A 22,387-nucleotide genomic window follows, 5' to 3' on the forward strand; every position below is an offset into this window, starting at 1 on the left:
AAGCCAGAGGCTTCATTAGCCAATACACATCTTCTCTACGTGCAGTGCTTACTCTTATTTTTGTCTTTTCTACGGTACCTTATATTCTAATGTTTTAAACGATTTTCAGCAATGACCCACCAAAGGGATTCTACTAATGCATGCGTTGTTTGGTCTTGGAAAAACACTGGTTTGTCAGGCGGTGCAGAAGAAGTCTGTAATCCTAGCAGTCAGCAGACCACTGCAAGTTCAAAACCAGCCTGGGTTGCGTGCTTATTGAACGTTCTAGGCTCCTTAGCGAGACCCTGTCACAAAACAGAAACTCTGCTCTTTGATCTTAGCTACAGTAAGTCACTAGAAGTTTCTCTGGAACCACAACAAAACTCCCCTTCTTTCCAGCCACGGGAACCGGAGCGAGCACTTGAGCTTCCCAGTTAGAACAGTGTTCAACCTTTCACATAGGTATACAGTACATAAACGCATATCATCTAGAATAGATCATTAGAAGGGATTTTCAATCAGGCCCAAAGTCCAGAATGGAATCAGGCACTTACCCTCCGCGAAGTCGGAGTTATAAAGTGGAACCGCAGACAGGCTAAAATCTCAGGTTGTTTATCAGCTTAACCTGCAAAGAAGTGTCTAACGGCGGGCGGCGGACTGTTGAGTTGTCCCAACAGACCGAGGGCTGCAGGAGCAGCAGGAGGCCGAGGCTGCAACCCCCTGGGGGCAGGGCCCTGTCTTTGCACGTCCGGTTCAATTGCTGGGGCTTAGTGTCGCGCCGGGTTCTCATCGAGATCCGGTAGGATCAGGACGCAGTTCGGGTCCGCGCTTCAGGGGAAGGGAGCTGCTGCAATCCCGAGCGGTTCCCGAGCCCCAGGTGCGCGTCAATCGGCCCCCCCTCTCCCCCCGCGCGGCTGGGCCTGGTGGGGCGGGACGCTCCACCTGCGGACGCTGACTGCTCGGCCGGCTCGGCGTCCGCGGTTGCGGTGAGCGCTGCCCACTGGCTCCCGGCTCCCTCCCGGAGATGCGCAGACCCCCGGGCACTTACGGGGCTCCGTCGCCGCCCGCGCGCTTCCCGCGGGGTCCATGGAGCTTCCGGGCCCGCGAGTCCGGCCGCAGCGCCGCCCAGAAAATGGACGCCGGCGGCTGGGCCTGGACGCCCGTTCCACCCCCGGTGCAGGCCCGAGGGCGGCCAGACCTCGAGCGGACACACAGGCCCCAGGGGCGCTGCGGGCGGCGAGGCTCCAGCCCCCGGCGCCACCGCGGCAGAACCGGCTGGGACAGGGCCACAAAGCAGGCCCTGGCCACCGGACGCAGGCCTCGCGCTCCGGGGCCCTGTGTGCGGTTTTAGCCGCACCAAATTCTCAGGAACGAGGTGTCACCCGTGCTTTCCCATGGCTGTCAGGGGAGGCCTAGATTTTTCCTCAACATGGTGTAAGAACTGTCTCACTCAAAAGAGCGGACTCTCTTCTCCAGATAAAGGCCACTGACTGTTCTATGGCATCCTTCCTCCACCAACTCATGGAGTGTGGCGCTTACTGCCTCATGCACATCCCAGGTGCAGGTGTTTTGATTTCAGTCATGAGTTTCTTTATTTTTCTCTGGAAAAGACTCACTCCCAGGTTACACCTTAAGATTTTGAAAAAGGATATTTTCCTGGAATACAGTGCTTGCACCCTGATTCCTGTCCAAGCGTTAGGAATGTGATCGTTTTTGGTGAGTGGAGTAGATTTTAATAGTATGTGCAAAGTAAAACATCTTAAATGATGCAGGAAAGAATGGTGTCATTTAAAAGCACGGTTGTGGAGGCTGATGGGTTGAGCAACACGCATAAACATGTAAGGAGCAGTTCCCAGCCTCCTCAATGCCAAGAACCCTTTTATTCTCTCTCTCTCCCCATAGGCCAGTGTTCAGAAAAATCAACTCCACTAAACTGCATTTATTAAGCAATGATTCATCTTCCCCTTTAAAAAAAAAAAAGCCTGCAATGTTTTTGTCTACATAACTGCCAATGAGAACTTCCACAAAACCTGAGCTAACTTGTTGGTAGTGGTAGATTCCAACTTTAAAAACAAAACCAAAGAAACTCATGGTCTAATTGCATGTTTGTATGTTTCCACTGAGGCTTTTGGAAACTCTGAAGTTTTGAAAACTTCAGGGAAAACTGATGTTCATAGAAGAGTCTGTAAGCGATACTGCAGTTGGTGATCTCCTGCAACTGGCGGGTAGGAGGTGGAAAGTGGGGCAGTCTGGCCTTTTGGATTCAGCCTGCCTGTGTTGACAGCCAGGTTTGCTGCTATAAGGCCACATCTCTGGCCTTCAGCTTTGGTATCTAATATGAAACAAGTCTTAGTACTAATGCTTACCTCCTAGGTGTTTTTGTTTCATTTTTTAAATAGAATTAATATGTGTGAAACATTTACAGTAGCACCTGGCATTGTAAGTGCTCTGTAATCTCACGCAGGTGTGAGCGTTAATAGTGAAGGTTAACTTTAGGATGTTTGTTGTCTGTGGTCCGGGGTCCACTTTTCTCTCCTTGCTAATGTTTCGGGAGGTGACTCGATCAGGTGCTATCATCAACAGTTACAGTGAAGTTCAGCTCTGGCTTTCTTAAGAGTCTTAGCTTGTGAACGGCTCGTCACCAATACCAGGGCATTTACAAACAGTTGCATTTTTTCCTTATTGGAGCCAAATGTTTCTCCAGAAGCAAATAGATTTCCTCAAATTGTTATTAATAACTAAACTATCACAGCAATAACCTAAAAGTTACATAATCAGCTAGTCCTTCAAAATTTTCCATCCTCTCTCATAACCGGGCTGTCTCAATCATCATTCTGAGTATGGGAAACTATCTGGAAATTTCCAGAAACATCCCATCTTATCATAATTACACACTTTTCTGTAAAGGTTTTCTTTACAGAAATTTCCTTTTCTGAAATAACTACATGTGGTGTTTTCTTTGTAATAATTTCCATTTCAATGCATTTAAAAAAGGACGAAAGAGGAATCTACGACTCTACGTTTCTTCCTCTTAGACTTCTGTCTGCTCATCTTTGCTGCGCAGCTCCTGTGCCTTGTCCAGGAAGCTGTCTTTTGTTTAATACCCACACAATGTTTGTTATACTGCATGTGCTTTCTGATTAAGACTATGGGGCAGTTTAACACTGACTGCCCCCTTTTCTTTATAGGGCTTCAAGACAGCAACTAAAAAGACTAAAATCTTGCCTCTTTAAACAATCATCTTCTACAAGACAGCATTCTCAATTCTTCCAGTTTATAGCGAATATCATGACAGTCCTCAGTGCGTTCATATTTTGCCTGTGTGTATGCTACGTGAGGATACTGGAGCCCCTGGAACTGGAGTCACAGACAGTTGTGAGCTGCCATGTGGGTGCTTGAGATTGAACCCAGGTCCTCTGGAAGAGCAGCCAGTGCTCTTAGCCACTGAGCCATCTCTCCAGTCTGTCTTTCTGACTGGCTGCTTATTTCTTTTTTCCTTCAAGTCTTTCAGAGCTTCCCCACCCCTCTCATTTCCTATGATCTATCCCACATCCCTGAAGGCGCTGGGAATGTGATGCTGTGCTGACATGGACCACAGTCTCTGTTGAGGCATTTAGAGTTGAGGTGTCAACTTGCAGATAGATACCTTTGGGTACCTGCCAGAGAAATGTGTGGGAATACACATTCTAAGTGATGTGACCCTAACCTGCAGGAGGATTCTTGTTTCACACAGAGTGGGAATTGAGAGTTGAGTGACTGCTACTCAGACCCAGGCTAATTGTTAGTGGGAATGGGATAGTTCAAAGAAACCCCAAATCAGGATTTTCACACAAGACTGGTGAGATGTTGACCCCTCCCCTTAAAAAAGGCAGGGGGCAGGGAAGGCCAGGTGGTGGCGCACGCCTTTAATCCCAGCACTCAAGGGAGGCAGAGGCAGAGGCAGGCGGATCTCTGTGAGTTTGAGGTCATCCTGATCTACAGATTTTCCAGACAGCCAGAACTGTTACACAGAGAAACCCTGTCTGGGAGATGGGGGTGGATCTGACCAACAATCCTCTAGTCCTAGACCACCAATTTACCAGACATCTCTGTGGCAGGAACCCGTGACATTTCTTTTTAATAGCAATAGTAAGGATCAAAGAGAAAGAGGGAAAGTGTGTGTGGGGGGGTGTAAATGAAATTCAATGTACTATGAGAAGAACTTTGTGGAACTTGGAATTGTGCTTGTTTGTTTAATGACCTAATTGGACAAATTCATACATTGCCTATGAGACGTGGTAGCATTTGGCAGTATGTTATGATTCTGTAGCTATACATATTTCCAATAAAGTTTAAAGCTTTATTGTTTTTGTTATTTTAAGAAATATTTCAAGCTTACAGAAGAGTGGCAAGGATGCTGGAAAGTGTTTCCTGCTCTCTCCTTCCTTCCCTTCTCCCTCTCTCCTTCCTTCCTCTCTCCTTCCTCCCTCCCTCCCTTTCCCCTCTCTTCCTCCTACCTGAATCACTTGAAAGTTTCAAGCATTATTCTCTTTTAGCCCTACATAATTCATTTCTTTCCTAAAACAAAAATTTTTCTCTTAGAATTTTTCTCTTTTAGATAACCATATTCAAAGTCAGAGATAAAAAGATTTGAGGTATGAAAACCAGACTTAGTGGCACACAGTTTTGATCCTAGGACTTAGGAGGCAGAGACAGGTGGATCTCTATGAGTTCAAAGCCAGCCTGGTTTACATAATGAGTTCCAGGACAGCCAGAGCTAGAGACCCTACCTTGAAAACAACAACAAAAAGATATAAAGTGTGGGATTTCCTTTGAAGCAATGAAGGAATTATCATGAAAGAAGGGGGACATATATGTTCAAGGTTTTCAAAGTAAAGTTTTAAAAGGTTATGTTTGTGAAAGATTTTTAAATGGTATAAAGTGATTATGCTGTGTTATCAGATAGGAAAATATACAATGTGTCTGCAAAACATTAAAATGTTTACTGAGTACAGATAAAAGATTAAAATGATAGGTGTAAAACATTAATATTCTAGCTATTTCATAATATGTATATCATGGTTTTATAAGAAAAAGTAATAAAATTAGAAGACAAAATTCAGTAGAAAATATTACTAGAAATCAGGGCCAGTGGGACGGCTCTGTGGGTAAAGGTCCCTGCTGCCAAACCTGGGAGCCTGAGTTCAGTCCCTGGACCTCCTGAAAGCTATTGTCTGATCTCCCACGTGTGTGCCATAGCATTTCTACTGAGTGCATGCATGTGCACAAGGGTGCACATACATGTGTACACACACACACACACACACACACACACACACACACACACACACAGAGTTTTAAGAAATATTAGAAACCAAACAAAACATATTGGTTCAATCTGACCAATTCATCCTCCAAACAGATTATAATTTACAAAGCAGAATCACCACCCATGCATGCAATCTCAGTACTCTGGAGACTAAGGCAGGAGGCCATGAGTTTAAATCTAGCCTGGGCTACAAAGGGAAACCCTGTCTCAATAAAGGGAGGAAGAGAGGGAAGACAGATCTTCAATTCTGAATCTAACCTGTGACATGATTTTGTATGCTGAGAATAATTTTATATTTTTAAACTTCAACGTATTTTTTAAATTAAGTGTTTTCATATGTGTCTGTGTTGGGGTATATGCACATAGTACAGATGCCTGAGTTGACCAGAGGCATTGGCTCCCCTGGAGCTAGAGTTACAGACAGTTGTGAGCAGGGTGGGTTCTGGGAATATAACATGGGTCCTCTGCAAAAGCTTTATTCTCTCTTAACCAACTGAGCCATCTCTTCAGCCCAAGTTTTACATTTTTAAGTGATTGGGGTGGGGGGAGTGACAAAAAGAACATTATATGATGGGAAAATCATACAAAACTCAAATTCATTGCTCATAATAGTGTAGAGAAACAATCACAGTCATATCTATTATAGTTATTATGGTTAATATTGTATATTATCATATTTTGTCCCATCAGTACAAAACCTGTGGAAATTTGCTTTCTTTTTTCTTTTTTTTTCTTTTGTTTGTTTGTTTTTTGATATTAGGTTTCTTGGTACAGCTTTGGAGGCTGTCCTGGAACTAGCTCTTATAGACCAGCCTGGCCTCGAACTCACAGAGATCTGCCTGCCTCTGCCTCCTGAGTGCTGGGATTAAAGGTGTGCGCCACCACCACTCAGCTGCTTTCTTCTTTGTGCAATGTCCTCAGATTTGCTTCAACTCACTGTTTTTGTTGTTGTTTTGTTTTTTTGAGATAGGGTCTCACTGTAACCCTGACTGGCCTGGAACTCACCATGTAGACCAGACCAAACTTTCAGAGCTTTGTCTCCTTCTGTCTCTGGAGTGTTGGGATTAAAGGTGAATAGCACCATGCCCAGCTTAAACAAAAAACAGATACAGAGTTCCTCATGGATCCAATAAATGAACCAAAGGGGAGCCACTCACACTAAATTTCCAAATTAGGTTGGTATTTTACCTTCTGAGAAATGAGTAGATAATCCTGAAGTAGGTCATCCCTGGCCACCAGATGAGAAAGTCCCTTTACTTTAACCCTCATAGGGGAAGAAACCCAATGTGAACCCCTGTGTTCCCTCTCAAACTACCTTATAAAACTTGGTTCTTCTAGGCACAAAGCAGTCCCGTTTTTATATATATCACAGATATATAAATCTGTGCTACCTGATTCACAGATCTTTAAAGAAAGTCAACTCTATCTTTAAAAGCAATTTGTTGAAGCTTTGTTTATTTCTTTATTCTGGCATTTCTGGGGCCTGAACCTGAGGCCTTATGTATGCTACCCCATTTTCCCAATGAAAAATTTGATTTGGCATTACAAAAAAGTCTCAGCTATTTTCTATCTGACCTTTTACAGACAAAAGAGCTAAGCTTCCCTGTTAACTGAAAACAATCGGTTTAGTAGAAGGAGTATTAAACTAGGAGTCAAATATGAGTTTACAGTCGACTCCCCACACAACCTCCAGAAGGCACAGTTTCTCTGGCCATTCCTTTAGTGAGAAAAAGAACCATGCCTGGGGCACATCAAGTCTGGTTTGAATTTCTGTTGGTGGCAGGCAAGAAGGACAAGGAAGACAGCATACTCTGTGTTCCCATGCCACCCTGTCCTGGTTCTTTTGCAGACCAAGACATTCAGACAATCAGAATATCCCTTGGGGACGGTCAGGGGGCCACACAGGATGCTAAAGAATACGATGAAAGGGAGGGAAGGGGGGATAGCAAGGGAGAAAGGAGGGAAGGGGGGATAGCAAGGGAGAAAGCAGGGAGGCTAGGGAGGAAGAGGAAGGAGGAGGCAGGCTTTGAGGGAGCTGAATACAGAGAAGCACGGGTTTGGGAAAGAGAATTTCCTGGCTCTGCACGTACAGCAGGTATTTTGGGCAATGTTAGCCATGGTCACACCATTTTGTAAAGTCCCCATTTTGGTTAAAAAATGACAATTATCAGAACTCAGGTAACTTGTTTTTCTAAACTCTTATCCTCCCTATCCTGCCAACCCCTAGTAAAGGCTGATCACCACTGGAGAATTTATTGCTCACTTTATTTCTCTAGCTACCCTAGCATTGGCTGACCATGGACCTAAAAAGGGACACTTCCCCTCCCCTCCCTATGTCTGCCCTAGGTCTACCCAGCCTCTAAGAGGAAACAGGTATCCTTAGACCACAGATATCCCTCTAGATCTTTTCCCAAATAAAGCCTGTGCTGTCCCTGGGTCACTGGTGCCACCACCTAGCTTTCCTTTTCCCAGACCTTGCAGGAAGGGGCTCCAGTGTGTGCTCGGTGGAAGTCCAACAGCACTCGGCACAGCAATCCTAAAAGGCCTCACTTTGGTGGCAGTCTAATAGAACAAAAGGGAAGGGGTCTTCTCGCATCCTGAGCCTTAGGATGGAACTGGAGACTTTGTAAGTCTCCAAGATTTATCACATCTAAGGAGATCCATCAGTGGATGTTGCCCAATCGACTACGTGGCACAATTAAGTAACAAAGTCAACGAGATGTCCGTAGACCAACAGAAGAACATAGAGCTTTGTCTCTATGTAGCTTGCGGCTCGCGCCCAAGACTTTTTTCTCTACTGCAAACCCTGTCCACTTTCTCCCTTGTGCCCTGTACCCCTGGCTTCAGAGTGGGGCAAAGCAGCCCCCCCCCCCACTGCCCCACGCCTGCTGGCTGCTCCCGTTGTTCCTGCTTTCTGACCTGCACTCCCACCCACCTCAGTCGCTGCCCTCTCGGTCCGCCACCCTGTTTTGCTTTCCAGATGAGGCCCTCTTCTCCCCACTTCCTGGTACCCTGCATTCTTTGAAGTATCCATGGTGTAGTTCCTGCCTGTCCCTACTAGAAACCCTCCTTTTCCCTTTCTCGGTTCCAGATAGAGAAAAGCGGTGGAGGAGGGGATTACAAGGGCACTGCCCTTCTGGGATTTAACCCCATTCTCAGCTGGTGGCTTTTGTTTTCTCATCTCCCTGGCTTGTAAGGCCCTCAGGCGGGCAGGCACACTGCAGCAAGCTCAGTGTTGGGGAGAACGGGGCGGGCGGCAGCGCGGTGAGGCCTTAATTAGAGCAAGGCCTCAGACCTGGTGAGGGATTTTAATGTGCAGAAGGAAAAGAAATTTCAAAATACCCATTTGGTAGCAATGAGCGAGGGTAAAAAAGATGGCTATTTTATTATGTAAAGCAAACAATGAAAGCCTCCATGTGTTCATGAGCACAGAATCTTTATACTGGCATTAAAAACAAAAAAACAAAGCAGTACTAGAAAACACTCCCTCTGCAGGCCTAACAGGGTGAGTGTGGACACAAACACTGGGCTCCAACCCTCGGCAGAAAGAGCCTGGGAACCAAAGACACCATTAAAAGAAAAGGTGCAGAATCAGCAGCAAGACCAAAGAACAATTTTCTGGTCACTGAGATGTTTAGGCCACAGCGGTGACACGCCGCCGGGATCACCTAACAAAGGCGTATGATTTAGCAACTGGGTTCAATTTACCTGCTGGCCAGATAGCTTTCTGCAGATGGGTCTGGAGCTAGGCTTCCCTGCCCCCTTGCTGTCAGCAAGGTGAAAAGGCAAAAGCATTTTGCCTGCATCACAAATTCAAATTCTTGCATTCAAAGGCTCCTCAACCTAACATCTGCTCATGAATTCGAAAGTGGCAGCCGTTGCTGAGGTCACCTGGCAATGTAGGCAGGCCAGCTTGGAGAAGGGTAGCCAGGCATACGGTGGCTTGTCAGGAGCCAACACGCCTTAGCAAGGTGGTGAGAGAAAAGACACAGAGTCCAAGCAAAGACCTGTCCTTGACATTGGCTGAGCTGCCTGTAAACTGCAGAGTGGATTCAGGGAACAGTAACAAAGATTTCTTTTCTGCATGCAACAGGAATGATACATAATTGTGCCTGTCCATATCATTATCTAGCCTTGTGTGGGACCTGAACAGAGTCTCATGGGGACCCTGTCATATTCCATTTTGCCTGGCTGACAGCAGTGTCTGTTACCTAGTAAATGCTCAACCAATGTACCAGGGGATGAATCAGTTTGCTGAGGCATCTCTCCCTTCCACCTGCAGCAGGCAGTTCTCTACAACAAAGGACTAGAACAAGCTTGTCCTGCAGGAGGGTGTTTCACAAAACCAGTGAAGTCTGAGGAACCAGCCAGGCCACCTCTGTGGTACTGTGTAGTCTAAGTTATGGATCGGTCTTAGAAAGTGCTTGTAGAATGTTCAAAAGGCTTTTAAGAACCATAGAGTGCTTAACTTGTATAACAGATCATCCCTGTTCTTCTGTTCTCATCCCCAGACTAACTTGACAGGCATTGAACAGCACTGGCTCTTAAGACCTTTCTTAGCCCTGTTACTATAATAGAGAAAAAAATGATGGCACTAAGGTCTTTCCAAGCCATGGACAGGCGAGTGTGTTAGGCTTTCCAAGACAAAGGCCTTTGAGCATTTTGCCTTTGAAAAAAGAAAGTGGAAGTCTCATTGCTTTGCCATGAGCTTAAATCCTGGAGTCCTTATGAAAACAAAACAAGATACTTTCCAGAACATTCCTTGCTCCGAGAGGCCGTTACTGAGTTGATATTGGGCTGTGCCAGCGTGGCATCACTTGGTAGCAGTGCCAAGAATTTCGCTCTACCTTTCCAGGTAGATTCAGGGTGCTGCTGGGGTCAGAGGCAGCCATATGTGTTGTCTGACAGGCCCAAACCAGGCACAGGGGCCTTGGCTGCCTTCCCATCAGGAGCTCCCTAAGGCAGGAGCAGCCACGAGGCTGTGAAGCCTTGCTTCAAGAGGCTCAAGGGTCCACAAAGACACGGTTGCAGCTTGTGCTTGCACAGTCTGTTGTATGGTGCGGTTCCACTGGCTCCTTGCAGGCGTCCACGCCAGTGCCACGCCCCCAGGAAGGCTTTCCCAAACAAACCATTCCAGTGACTCTCCCTACAGCATATCAGCATATCACCCTTGCTTTTTTTTTTAATTTAGTTCTTTATATATCTTTGAGATGGGCACTTGCCCAGGCTAGCCCAGAACTACACGCTTGTGCCACTGTACCCAGCTACTTTTCCTTCTTGTTCTTGTGTTTGTTAGCTATTTGATTTTATGTTTGTTTCCCTTTTGTCTACCCTGTCATATTAGAGACAGGAACATGAGAAGCAAGTTCTGGTCTGTCTTGTTGATTATTTCATCTCTGGAATCTGTCTGGTAAACAGTAGGTGCTCAGTAAAAGTGCTGAATGTTTAGCTTTGAGAAGTAGCTGTTAGAACAAGCTCCATGGGACTTGGTGTGATTTAGTAATAAAGAGAAAGGCACTAGGTGTTTTCTAGATGCTTCCCCACCTGTAAAGCAAGAATAAGGCTCCAAGTCTAAGCCATGGCCTGCCAGTCTAGCTACAGGGGATCCTCAGTAAAGACTGGGTTAGATCCACATCAGTACAGAAGCAAGAGATAAAGCCTTACACTGCCACTGAGTTAAAGCTTGGAAAAACATTTTTCTATTCCCCAAAGAAAATCAAGGGCTGAGAATTTTATACCATAAATCATTCAGGCAGAAAACCACACATTTGCCCATTTCATTTTGGTTAGAACAAAGCAGTTGTTTGCACATTCTCCTGCCGCACCTGCTCTGGCCTGCCCAGCTCAAACACCTCAGCCAAAAAGTGTAAATGGGTTCAGCCTACCTAGTCCCTTAGAAAGCAAGAAGGAATAAGTGCACTTTCCCTCATTTCAGCTAATCTAGGAAATCCAATAATAATTGTAAATGGGTAAGTTTAGAAAAGCTTTATGCCTTGTGAACATCGCTCTAAGCAACACACAACAAAGTACTAAATAATAATTATTCTTCCATTCACTGGGCTATTTATTAGCTTGATAATGGTGCAGTGTATTTCCCAACAGTCTTATTTGGTTTTCTGCCTCTATGAATTATATTTTAAATTTCTTTAGGCATGACCAAGAGCAACACAGATGAATAATGTCATTTAAAAAATCATTAGATATGAAAATCTACAAGATGACGCAACCACGCTTGAGTAGAAAACAAAAGGAACATTCTATGAATATGGGATCTCTCAGGCATTTATTCATTAAAACAACAACTGCATTTCATCCACCTAATCTTATAATTAAGATTCAAATTCATTTAAAATGATTAATTTGTACTGGCCTACTAAGATGGAAGACATTCTGTTAGGATTTTCTCAACAGCAAGGGCTTTAGCTACAAATGCTGAGCTCACTATATTTGCCCAAGAGCGAGTGATAATTAGCCGGATCCTTCTGAAATTGTTAATGCTGCTGGCCCTAAAATAAATGTCCATTCTGGATCAGGTTTCCTACAGTTCCATTCAGTCTGCAATCGGATGGATACTATATTCAAAATGTACTCAGTCATTTTAAGTCACAGACAAGAAGCAAAATGGCTTCCAAGCAGATTTAAAAAAAAAAAAAAGGTGTTGCAGGAAGACGGCTATTTCGTGGCAAGCCCAGAGAGCGGATCACCACATGAATCATGTTCTAATATAACTGAGCCACAGAATGATAATTCAGTTGGCCTCAAAACAACACAATAACAATAAACTCTTTAACCCATAGAGATTTGACTGTGCAGATCACGCTGTAGGAAATGAAACAGACTGCTAGAAATAAGCAACTATTTACATATACGGTTCTGAACCCCAAACTTCTTCACCTGGGAGCACCTCCCGGAGGAGGTTTCAGGTCTGGCATCAGCCACAGAGACCTCCCATGAGGGCTCGCCATGCACTTGTCATGGGGAAGGAAGGCTTGGGTTTTGGTCCAGCTCTACCCTGTGCTGGGAGGTTACCATGGAGGGCTGAGGAGGACGGAAGCAGAGGCACTGGCTGATTCTTAAGAGTTTTGCAAATAGCTTTTGTTTTAGAGGCGCCGGTGAGCTCATGAGCATCAAGGTACACCTTTCTCCCCAAACCTTGACCTGAGTCTTAGAGCGCATGGAGAAACCTTAATTTACAATGGACTGAGCACAAAGGAGACAGAGAAAAGCTGTCACTGAGCAAGTCTCTGTAGATTTAGAAATGCAACTGAGATGTTATGGTTTTTAAGACTGCATTTAACAAAAGATGTCTAGTCTAAAGCCAGTTCAAATTCTGCCTGAGAGGACACAAAACTGTAAGACTCTCACTTGGCTAGGGTCTTCTTTTCTAATGCATTCTTGTGCATATCTATTACTGCATTTTTAAATAAGAGTTGGTTACCAAGGAAACAGGTTCTGGCCCAGTGTTAATTTGAAACTAAGATATTTTTGAGGGGTTAGGCTAAAAGGAAAGAGCTCATGAAATGATTCTGAAAAATGCCAGGATTTGGTACATAGAAAGCCACAACTGTATTTCTGCAATGAGCCATTCTAGGGGCTCAGCTTCACCTAATGGAGCTCAATTTCTGTAAGAGGGCCATGGAAACATAGCATTTCTCCCTTTAAAAATGATGATTCCCCGCCCCCACCAACAGCTACATGCACATACAAATAGTTAATTTACCACTGTATATGACAAAAATATGATTTTGAAAATTTTAACCTTTGATTTTCATATTTCACACAGTACAGTTAAGAGTCCGCTTCTTAAAGATTAAACATTTTTGATAGTTCCTATTGAGTTTATTTACGCTCTTTGAAATTATCTCAGAAACCCATTTGCTTTTAGTTTCAAGCTAAAACTGAGCCAAATCACCAGACTTTTCAAAAAAATTCTTTTGTCCAGTGGCGCCACACCTATCATACAACTGAATTTCTTTGAAAAAGAAGTCATCTCACTTTTTACAGCAAAGTCACTTTTGAAGTTTATGCTTCTGTTCATGTAGTATTTGTATACGAGAGGCTATTCAGTTTAAAGCCATCCCCAACATATTACAAGTATCTTAATTGTAATTTTTAAAGTCACATTTTAATGCATCTAATGCTTTTCTAGCACGGCTCAAAAAATCTATAAAGCATGCAAATTCCAACCTACCTGTACGCATCACTCAGGGCAGTGTTAGCATAACAAGACACTCGGCCATTTTTATGTGAGGTGATGGAGACCAACTGATTTCTCCGTCTTCTTGCTCACAAGTTTTAGATGCGATTGCCACACACACCAAGAATCATACGCAGAACAGCTTGAATGCACTGTGATCACGAGGACTGGATTTATCAACAGCAAAACAGGACTGAAAAAAGAAGTTTCTTATCCAAGGATTCTCTGAGGCTGCAACCAAGGAGGTGGTGTGGTGATTTGTTTTCCTCTCTTGCTCCTCTGAGAGTTCAAAGCTCAGAGCTGACCACTGCAAAGGCCACTGTCACATTTGCTGAAAATCAAACCACTGATCGCAGCACCGAAAATACAAATATGAGGAGCCGAGCTGCTTGCACATGATGCAGTGCCTATGAGTTAAAAATAGAGTCCACCTTGCCTCCTACCTGCATAATAAACATGTAAGTTTCGAGTGTTTAATCTGATATTCACATTAATTAACAATACAACATACATTATTTAAAAGACAGCAAATGCAAGAAGAAAGGGGGAGACGCCATCTGGTAGCAGAGTTTTGTTGTTCTTGTTTGGGTCTTAAGGGTTTTGTGGGATTTATTTGGCTTTGTTTTTAAAAAAAAAAAGGGCAGAATCTTATTTTGAACGTGATGAAAGCAAGCCTCCAGAAGCAAACGACTCCGAAAAGAAAGGTGATGTCGAAATAACGAAGGCTGTAATGAGGCAAAGCAAGTCTTCGCTACCAGATGATATGGCATAGAGAGCATTTACATACTCACATCTAAAATACTAGGCACCACGTAATGAATTCTACACAGCACGCACACACAGCACAGCACGGCTAATCCTGCCTGCCATCTTAGGCTCACACGAGCAAGATCCGCACTGCATGCAGCACAGGAGCGAGCAAGCGGGAGGGAGGGAGGGGGAGGCAAGGGACAGCTCACCTTAAATGCAGTATCTGATTAATGTTGTAAGTGACATTGCATAGCAGCCTCAGAGTCTTGGCTCAACTGGGTAGGAGGGAACAAAGAAAAATGTCATCAACTGGTGATGCAAGATGAGCCCAATCACTAACCACTGTTTAGCAAACTCCAAATTCTGCAACCAGGCAGTAGAAGGCATTTCATGCACTTAAGCAGAGCGGCTGCACAATGAATAGGTCCTTCTGCTTCTGAAAATCAAACAGCCCTTTTGCTAAGGAAGAAAATCAGCTGGAACGAACACTGTCATATCCTCTTCTTGGAGAGAGCTTGCAATACAGTATGTATCTGCTTGGGGATGCATTTTATAGACTGTTAATTTCATAGGATTGCTAGCAGCAGCAGAACAAAAAAATTAAAAAAAAAACCTGCTAAGCTACTGCCAAGTGAAGATGAATTCTGAAAAAGGGAATAGCATTTGTAGATTGGTTTTTCAAAACCCTAAGGTGCTGGCAGGCTTGTAGAAGAATGCATGATCAGTTGTCTGTATCCGTTCTATAACCTTTAACCACAGGCAGTGTTAATGTATCCGGCTAAATGTATCTGCAGTACAGAATGGCAGATACCGCTGCAGACAGAATTGTATGAAGATGGAAGCGAATTTTCTTACAGTTAGAAGCCAAAGAAAATCAGTATAGAAAAAGAAATTGATGTCAGGTTCCTTAGGGTGTACAGCTGGCGGCCTTCGTAAACAATTAAAGCTATCTTTAGGATGCTGACCTAAATAATAGTAAGATTTACAGCAGCATACTGTACGTGTTCCAAACATAGCAAATGCAGAGTGATTTGTCTTCCCCCTCCCCCTTCAAAGCGAACAAGCCAGTTATAGGAATACCAAAAGGCAATGGACAGTACACACTGGAGGGGAGGCAGCGTGTGCTGAGAGGCGCTGTCCCTTTGTCTTTACTTTGAGGGTTATTTGAGCTACACTTGCACCATGGCATTGACATTAGGAGGTCAGGGCTGATGCGGAGTTGCTATCCATTTTATGAGTGAAATGTTTCCCCCAAATTAAATCTCATCTACTCGGATACCAAATTTCATGTCTTCTTCAGTGCCCTCCCCCCGGCCCCCGCCCCCAGCGCTGCTCAGGATTGTTGGGACCTAGTTTGACTGTGTGTAATACACTGGGATTGCTTTATATAGACTCGAATTCATAATCATGAGAAATTATATTTTAATTTTAAAAAGCCTTTAAGAATTCATAGGCACAGACCCTTTTGTTCCTTCCTCTCTCTCATGCACATACACGTGCATGCGCATACATGTGCACACACACATACATACACGAATATTTGGAGCTCAATTTCAACAAAACGTTTAACATGTGGAACAAAAACTGTCAAAGGGCTGCTTATCCAGGATTTTAAAGAAATACTCCATAAACAAATAGCATTTTGCTACAAAGCAAGTGTGACTACGTTCTCCAAGGAGGAAAACAGGGTAGCTTGGTAGATTTATTATTTTTTTTTAAGATCCTACCAGCAGGCTAAAAAACAGAAAAAAATATTTAACATGCTCCATAACAAGAAGTCTTTAATTTGAGAAAACAAAACAGATTCTTTTCTACAAAGAAACCCTACCCACCCCCGCCCTCAGAGCCCAGATATAAGCTAGCATTTTTATGAAATGCTCTGAGGTTATTTTTAAATCTTTACATTTTTCTTTTCACCTCTCACACAGTCTTTAACTGCCTATTGCATCACCAAATATGCTAATGTTAATTAATTTTAACAATGCGACGATGATTTAATGTTTTCTTGGTTTGTCAGTTTCCTAGTGGCTCTATCTTCTGTGCGAGCTGCCTGATGATAACAATGCTAGCAGAGCCTTCTCATGCCCTCGAAATTGCCTAGAGAAGGAAATCCATTTGAAAATTTCAGCTTAGGTAGCAGGCTTCACAACTGGATTGTTTCTAGTTTGAATTCTGTCTTCTCCCTTAAAACGGAAGAGATTTGCAGCTGGCTGTGTCGAAAGCCTCCCTGCCTATCTCTAGCTCATAGGCAGTATTCTGTCAGTGGGGTAGGCTGTCAGGATTGTGGGTCCTACCTGATCCACAGCACGTCGTCACCTTGTTGAAGCACACTTCTCTCTCACAAGTGCTCCAGAAACGAATGTGGCTTTAATGAAAACAGTAGCTCCAGTGTTACTAACACCAGTGATGGAGCCTTCTTCCCCGCCCCCACACCATGGCTCTCTGAGCTCTGGCTAACAACATTGACAGCGACAGAAAATTAGAACGGAGTGTCCTTGTACTAATTCCTTCTTTACCAAGGGGGTCTACAATTAGACTGTTATGTGGAGTTACAAGCACAAAGTTAGCTACCATCCGGTCATCTGTAAAGTGGGGGTCCTTCAAGAAGAATTGAAGAAGGTGGGAAGAAACACCTTTGGCATGCAGCACTCAATGGCTGTTGAGACAGTCCCCGTGAATGACACCGCAAGGCTAGACATTCACATTACACATGTACAAGGAATTATTAAGATACAGAGACAGTGGTGACTATATTGAGCCAACTCAGTGCCTCATCTGTCTGGGATAATAAATGACAGTGACAACAACAGTCATCCATCTCAAGCCCCCTGGAGATGAGTGAATGATGTTATAGCAGTGGTTCTCAACCTTCCTAATGCTGTGACCCTTCAATACAGTTCCTCATGCTGTGCTGACCCCAACCATAAAATTATTTTCATTGCTACCTCATAACTGTAATTTTATTACTGTTATGAATCGTGATGTAAATATCTGACATGCAGGATATCTGATGTGTGACCCTGTGAAAGGGTTGTTTGACCCCCCCCCCCAAGCATTCATGACCCACAGGTTGAGAACCATTGCTTTGTAAGGCAGGGTGGTGGCTGTGGTTGTGCCCTATACTGGTGCTTCTTATAACCAGATGCCAGGGTTAGGGTTTCCACACTTCCCTGTGGGGTGCCCTTGCTCACTGTTGTGTCAAAATGAGCACAAAATCACATATTGGATGTTATTTTGTGATGTCCCCAGAGAGTGAGCAAACCTACTTGGGTTAAACAAACATGAATTCTAGCTGTAAATATTCCGAGGAATGGATCTGTTTGGGCAGATGCTGTCAACTAATAAATCTTGTCTTGTAGTGAAAAAAAAAAGTCATGCTCATGCCTGAATTATTTAAGCTTTGTCACTATCACAAGTGGCAAAGATATGTATGCATTTGCTTAGGATTTTAAAAAAACGTCACACGCCCTTCATCCTTAGAGCGCATGCACAGACCTTAACTTAAATGAGAATCCCTTTTCTACAGTGAAAATTGTAGGCTTTGACAAGTCAAACGCAAGTTTCCCAGAACAATGCGGCAAGAACAAGCTGGAGGACAGAGCGAGGAGTGTGATTCTTTCACTGACATGTGTTTTTGCTTGCCCTGGCCTCTGCGTTCTGCAGGCGGAGCTAATTTTATTTCCAGGCCTGTGGGTTAAAGTTAAATTGCATGGCTTATGCAAAGTACATAATTCAAGTATGAACAAAGCTCGACTCTTCTCATTTTAAAAAACCATCAAGTGAGGGCACCAGGTCCCAGAGGAATCCTTGGTTTATAAACATTTGGATTGGTTTGCATGTTTCTTGATGCCATTCACGGCTTTAAAAATTACAGCTGGTTTCATTTTATACCTAATCTACATATTGGTAGGTGAACTCATGATCAGGTTAGCTAGTCAACTGAATTTTAAAAATAAACGCTTACATTTTTTGTTTAAATTTTTAAAATATAAAAGGCAGATTTTTTAATGAGGTTGATTATATTCAGACCTGGAAACAATTTGGTAGTTCTTTTTCCTTTTCTTTCCTTCTTTAATTAATTATTATTATATCTGTGGTCTTTGAGACAGACTCTCACTGTGTAGTCCTGACTGGCCAGGAACTCACTGTGTAGGTGAGTCTAGCGTCAAACTCAGAGATACCATCTACCTCTGCCTTCTGAATGCTGGGATTAAAGGTGTGTGCAACCTCAACCTGCAATGAAGTGATTTACCAATGACTTAAAATAACTTTGGGGGGCTGGAGAGATGACTCAGCAGTGAAGAACACTGGCTGCATTTTCAGGGGACCTATGTTTGATTCCCAGTACCTACATGATATCTCACAACCATCTGTAACTCCAGTTCCAGGAGATCCAACACCCTCTTCTGAACTCCATGAACCCCAGATACACACTCAGAAAAACACTTACACACATTTTAAAAAAATCTAAAAAATAATGGAATGATATTTTAGCTGACATTTTAAAGAAAGTCCATCATACTTCCAATGGCTACATCTTGTCCAGTAATCAGGACAACTTCTGTGTGCTGACCAAGGCTGGAAATCATACCTAATATGTTACCTATGTTATGTTAATAAATTCTAACCTAATAATACTATATCCTATAGTACTATTCATCATTGGTTTTAAAGATAACTATTACATAGAGACTAGGGTTGAAGTCTGAGACTAGTTGATTGAAAGCCTGAACCTTCCCCTAGCCCTAAGGGATGAAGCTGCCTCATTCATCTCATCTCCACCTTACCCCAGAAATCTTCCACTTCGATGACATCCTGGGGGAAGGTTTCTCACAGAGTACCCTGGTCCCCTGTTGCTGTGGCTACCCCTGTGTATATGACCCAGGGTACTGTGGAAATCTAAGCTGTCACCAACCAGAGACAGCCTGCTTGCAGCCATTTGAAAAAAAAAAGAATAAAAAAATCAAGTAGACAATGTTGGGAAATTAGGAGTAGAAAGCAGAGCAACAGCTTTGGAGGGAGGTTTGCAGCATTTTGTAAATGCTTCATGGTACAAAGTAGGTGGGAAGAGCTCACATTTCTGCACATGCTAACATCTCATTGAGGAGAGTTCAGTTTTCCCATGTTATACCTTAGGCTTGGATTGACCTCAGTATACATAAGGCTCTGAGTTTGATTCCAACACCACATACATACAGATTTGCCCCAAATTTCACCCTTAATAAGCTAGTTCACCCACTCATTGTATTAAAGATCACAGCTGGTTTTCTTTTATACCTACTATGTTTAGCATTTATAAACAAAATTGCTATAGATTATCTGGCTTTTAACCTAATTTAGCAATCATCGAGATCAGCCTGGTCTCAAGTCACAAACAGTATTCTCATCTTAAATGGAAAATCAATGAGGCACTGAGAAGAAGGTATATTCTTTTGTGTTTGGATGGAAGGTTCTATAGATGTCTGTGAAGCCCATTTGAGTCATAACATCTGCTAATTTCCTTATTTCTTTGTTAATTTTCTGTCTGGAAGATCTGCCTATTGGTGAGAGTAGGGTGTTGAAGTTTCCCACAGTTAGTGTGTGGGGTTTGATGTGCGATTTAGCTTTAGTAATGTTTCTTTTACAAATGTGGGTGCCCTTGTATTAGGGGCATAAATGTTCACAAGGATGACCCCAACTAAGACTCTTATCAATAGTGGAAAGGGTGCCTGAACTAGCTTTTTCCTGTAATCAGATTGGTGAACACCCTAAATGTCATCATAGAGCCTTCATCCAGTAACTGATGGAACCAGATGCAGAGATCCACAACCAATCACCAGGTTGAGCCCTGGGAATCGAGTTGTAGAGAGGGTGGAGGGAACATATGAGCAAGGGAGGTCAAGATTATGGAAGGGAAATCTACAGAGACAGCTGAACCAAGCTCGTGGGAACTCATGAACTCTAGACTTACAACTGTGGAGCCTCCATGGAACTGAACTAGACCCTCCATATGTGGGAAACAGTTGTGAAGTTTGAATTATCAGAGGTGCCCCTGGCAGCAAGATCTGGATCTTTCCCTGGTGTATGAAGCAGCTTGTTGGAGTCCATTCCCTATGGTGGGATGCCATGCTCAGCCTTGATGCAGGGGAGATGGGCTCGGTCCTGCCCCAACTTAATGTGCCAGACTTTGTCGACTCCCCATGGGAGCCCTTGCCTGTTAGGAGGAGTGGATGGGGGGGGTGAGCTGGGAGGGATGCAAGGGGGGTCAGAAGGAGGGGTGGGAGGGAGAACTATGGTTAGAATGTAAAATGAAATTTAAAAAGCTAAATAAAATTGAAATAAAACAGAAATTCAAGCACATGTTAAGAGGCCCTTTCCCCAACATGTCGTTTTCCTTTATTTTATTGTGTGTATGTGTAGGTATATGTGTGTTGAAGGGGTATGCATGCATGTGTGTATACATGCATATGGAAGCCAGAGTTCGTCTTGGATGGTAGTTGTCCCTCAGGATGAATGTCCACCCTTTTCTTTTCTTTGTGACTCCTATCTACATTTTTTTTTTTGGTTTTTTGAGACAGGGTTTCTCTGTGGCTTTGGAGGCTGTCCTGGAACTTGCTTGGTAGTCTAGGCTGGTCTCGAACTCACAGAGATCCGCCTGCCTCTACCTCCCGAGTGCTGGGATTAAAGGCGTGCGCCACCAACGCCCGGCCCTATCTACATATTTTTAGTGGACTTTTTTTGTAAAATATAAAATTTACTTTATTATAAGGAACTCACAAATAAAAATATCACACAGCTAAATTAAAGGAGTCACTCAAACACTTTCCCAGTCACAAACTATATAGCTCAATGGACACTTAGAATGGCCATTCTGAAGCCACAGAATTTTGCTTAGGATTTTACACTTATACTCTCAATTACATTTTAATTTGTGTTTTCCACCATTAAAAAGACTATGATAGAGTTGAAAGTAGAAAAACATTCAGTATATTCTCTTTCATGACTCATGTGTGTTTTTAAGAGCCTAATTTTTTTTCTGTTTGTTTTTCGAAACAGGGGTTTTCTGTATTATTTTGGAGGCTGTCTGTATACCAGGCTAGCCTGGAACTCACAGAGATCCACCTGCCTCTACTTCCGGAGTGCTGGGATTAAAGGCATGCGCCACCAATGCCTGGCGAGCCTAACTTTTGAGTAAAGCAGTAAGACATTTTCCTCAACTAAGCTAAATGTTTTAATGAATGAATGTTTAATAGCTGCCTGCCTGCCTGCCTGCCTGTCTGCCTTTCTAAGTAGCACTGGTTATCCTGGAGATTGCTATTTAGACCAGAGATTGCTATTCAGACTCAGAAATCCGTTTGCCTCTGCCTCCTGAGTTCTGGGATTCAATTGTTCATTTGCCCTGATCTAAAACCCATTCTATATAGTAGTTTGTATTTGATTCTAAAGAACCCACCCCAGCTTGCATTCTAGGTTGAGTAGACCAAGAGCTCGATTCCAAGCCTCCTGCCTCCTCATAGCTGTGACAGATTGCTTCCATTAATTGTCAGCAATTTTGTAAGCCAGTGAGACAGCTCTCAAAGGGGCTTTCTTGTCAACCTGCCCCACCCTGCCTGGGAATGGGAGGGGATTATCTCACCCCGTCTAGTGAGGGGGTGAGTGAGTGGCATGCCTGAGCATCTGGGAAAGATCTGGTGGCAAGGTTAGGCAGCAAGCCTTGGGGACCATGTAGAGGCAGATACTCCCAAACCTTGGGGACCTTGAAGAGGTGGATACTCCAAGAAAGAACTAGAAGGAGAAGGGGAAACTGAAACACAGGTTTTCAACAAAGAAAAGGTAGAAATTGGTAAGATGGGAGGGGTGCTGTGCACCTCAATCCAAGCTAGTCCAACTGACACCCTCTGTTGCAACACCCTCAGCAGGTGCCACCTTCTCAAGGGACATCGCTCCTTCAGCTTTAGCAAACTGCATGATCCCTGCTTTCGTGTTTTAGTGCATTTGAAGAGCAACATTTGAAGACCAATATTTAGACGACCTTGAGTCCACTAGGGTCATTGGCGTTGTCATACCAGGCCCATTTACCATCATGACCATGTGCCACTGACCAAACAGACAAACAAAATGATAGGCTAGTCTAGACTCAGAACTAGAAAAATGCCAATTGGGCAGGAGCATGG

At 43.6% G+C, this 22,387-nt stretch overlaps 1 protein-coding gene and 1 long non-coding RNA gene across 18 annotated transcripts in view; one reads left to right on the forward strand and one right to left on the reverse strand.

Annotated features, from left to right (window-relative positions):
- The window catches only part of Zbtb38 (zinc finger and BTB domain containing 38), a 95,139-nt gene that overhangs the window by 60,099 nt on the left and 12,653 nt on the right, over positions 1-22,387 (reverse strand). For 5 of the 15 annotated variants that reach the window (XR_002385040.2, XR_002385039.2, XR_002385036.2 and 2 more), the window contains exon 1: positions 534-669. The exons of 1 other annotated variant lie outside the window; for it this stretch is intronic. The gene's annotated coding sequence lies outside the window, so the exon portion shown is untranslated. Of the gene's footprint in view, positions 1-533; positions 670-1,027; positions 1,116-13,478; positions 13,928-14,443; positions 14,510-22,387 lie in introns of those variants that run through there. 9 more of the 15 variants (XR_005874968.1, XR_005874970.1, XR_005874967.1 and 6 more) reach the window with 4 other exon arrangements.
- LOC121137669 lies at positions 768-13,961 on the forward strand. Of its 3 annotated transcripts, none has more exons than XR_005874973.1 (2): positions 768-856; positions 13,581-13,961. It is a non-coding gene; the product is annotated as an uncharacterized LOC121137669 (long non-coding RNA). The 3 variants fall into 3 exon arrangements; XR_005874972.1 differs by lacking the exon at positions 768-856 and adding an exon at positions 1,564-1,695; XR_005874974.1 differs by lacking the exon at positions 768-856 and adding an exon at positions 11,654-12,419.

This window comes from Mesocricetus auratus, unplaced genomic scaffold (genome assembly GCF_017639785.1).
Source record: "Mesocricetus auratus isolate SY011 unplaced genomic scaffold, BCM_Maur_2.0 Super-Scaffold_100691, whole genome shotgun sequence".
Classification (NCBI taxonomy): Eukaryota; Metazoa; Chordata; class Mammalia; order Rodentia; family Cricetidae; genus Mesocricetus; species Mesocricetus auratus.